Genomic DNA, 2,763 nt, shown 5'->3' with positions numbered 1-2,763 from the left:
AAAATGTCAGCAACCAAACAAACTTCCTGCCAGTGGAGTTATTTCTCTGCTGCTGCGGAACTGCTTGTATTTGCCTCTTGATTTAGCTAATGCCATTAGAAGCAAAAAAATCAAAAACACCGTAAATATCATATGGATTATCTAAGTCCTATCGCTTATGAAAAAGAAATGGGGGCACCTTGGTGGCTCAGTGGGTTAAGCGTGTGACTTCAGCTCAGGTCATGATCTCACAGTTTGTGGGCTCCAGCCCCATGTTGGGCTCTGTGCTGACAGCTCAGAGCCTGGAGCCTGCTTTGAATTCTGTGTCTCCTTCTGTCTCTGCCCCTCCCCTGCTTGCTCTCTGTCTCTTTCTGTCTCTCAAAAAGAAATAAATGTAAAAAAAAAAATTTTTTTTTTTTAATGAAGCTAACAATAAGACTCCATTAGTTGACGTTTGGAGATGTAGAGGAGATCAAAATCACAAATGAGACGATAACTCAGGTTATCCTAGGGTGAGAACCTCTCCTTAAATTACTTCCCTGGCTAATTTAAGATTTCAGAAATGAAAATTTTAAAGTTGCCTAATAGCTAAACTCTATCGCCTCAAGATTTTTTTTATGTCTTGCAGAACATAGCTTTGGACATATATTCAAAGGTATCATTGTGATTTGTTTTTATTAGCAGGAGTATCAAATTTTGCTGGCAGGGAAGTCTTTAGAGTCTATTAACCATTTGTTATTTTCAAATATTGAACCACCAGATTACATTAACTTTAATATGATATCCAGTCCAGGAGCGAAGCCAAGTATTTAGTGGTAAACTTGTCACCTTACTGATTGATTTTAAGATCCAAATGTTCAATTACTCCCAGTAGATACTGATATGCTAGGAGAATAAATACCTTATTGTAATTCTGGAAGATACTTACTGAAAATATAAAGTTAAAAAAAAAAAACTCTTCTGAGAGAAAAACTTCACGGTGTTTTGCGCTTTTTTAGCATAGAAAACGCATTAACAGAAAGTATTAATGAACTTGTGTGTTTCAATCGTAGCCCCTGACAGTAACACTGACAGTATACCAGTGAGTATTCACTGGATAAAAATCCGCTCCATACAGCATGAATAATAAGCCTGGGTTTAAGATCATTTTATCTAGCAAACGTTGTGACATTAACTTCGCTTCAGACCCCATTAAACAGCAATAGTGTATATAAGGTACTTCACTAAAATTCACTATTTGAAAATTTGAGTTTATACAACAGAAAAATTAAAGGTTGACTTATTTGCAATATTGAATGTTTATTCATTTCATTACAAATCTCAGCTTTGCTAGGGGAGGTCCATGTGTCCCTTTAATTATACACAAAGTTTTGTGCACATAAGGATTTGTGCTTTGGGTCGGAAAGAGGACACATAGCTATCATAAGATTTTCAAAAGACTCTATGTTCAATAAAGTTGAAAAATTCTATTTCTTTAATGTAATGCTCAGCCTTCATTATCAAAATGATTTGTTTTGCAAGAGAGAATATATCCACAAAAGAGGAAAACGCTGCCATAAAATGAGAAATACGTATGTGTCTTAATTATGAAAATGAATGGAATCAGAACTTTAGAAATATCATTAAAATATATTCCACGATTTCTATTTTTAAACAATTAAAGGTGCATCAAAATTAGCAATATAAGCAGAGCCATGATTTATTGAGATCTTACACTGTGCCAGACTTAGTTCTTTTTATTATTACTTAATTTTAAGTCTTAAAACTCTGTGGTTGACAATCATTATGATTATTGCCCTTTCACATATGAAGAAACCAAGACTTGCACGAATCTTTTACCCAAGATCTCACAACTAGGAAATAAAGATCCTGCAGCAAACATGTACATTTCTGGAACTAAAATCCATACTTTTCACCAAAAATCTATAGTGCATTTCCTCTAGCCCACCACATACTCAAAATAATGTGCACATTGTAGGTCATGAAGTAGATAGAGTACTCAAATTCATCCACTGAATGTTTGTAAGAAGGTCTAACTGTCTCAGTATACACTTCGGGAAACTGACAAGATTCTCCTCCCCTCCCATCCGACTGCTTCACATCTTTTCAAGAACAAATATTAGTTACTCTCCCCTCATACTTAACCTTTTTTTACGTTTACTTTCTGTAGAATGCAAAAAACTTGGTCACTTAATTCAAAGGTTGGTTTCTCCTAAGACTCATGTCATCAGAAAGGATTGTGATTTATGTAAACATCTAGCCAGGCTTATTTTAGTTGTGTGTGTGGTAAGTGAAAAAACTTTGCAAGGCTCTTCTGTGCCAGGCATATCTTTAGATGTATCCTAAGGGAATGGAATGGAGATTCAAATCCTTCCTGCTGCCTATGAGTGGCAGAGTTACAGTTCTGTCACGGCATCTGTGTTTGGACAACTGAGTCATGCTGCTTCTCTTAAAATGTTCTGGAATTTATACACACGTAGCAATAAAAACTGCAAGTGTAATGTAGAGAACAAGATAGTTCACACTTTTTATCTCCATGGATTTCAAGACAACATGGTGACATTATTACTGGTGAGGAAACTGAGGTGTCAAGAGATGTAATGAGTTGCTCACAGAGGTGGAAATACTGGGTGACATCTAAGTGTTCGATTCCAAATTATGTCTTCTGTCTCCATCATCCTGTGTGACATATCTGTTCGTTCTGAAAGTCCTCAAAAGAAGAAAGTAGAGGTAAAACCCTTACTTGTCCCTTCTTAGATATTAATGACGCCTCAGGGAAATTCC

The sequence above is a fragment of the Panthera tigris genome, chromosome A1 (assembly GCF_018350195.1).
Source record: "Panthera tigris isolate Pti1 chromosome A1, P.tigris_Pti1_mat1.1, whole genome shotgun sequence".
Taxonomy (NCBI): Eukaryota; Metazoa; Chordata; class Mammalia; order Carnivora; family Felidae; genus Panthera; species Panthera tigris.
The sequence above is the reverse complement of the archived record's forward strand: the minus strand, read 5'-3'. Positions refer to the sequence as shown.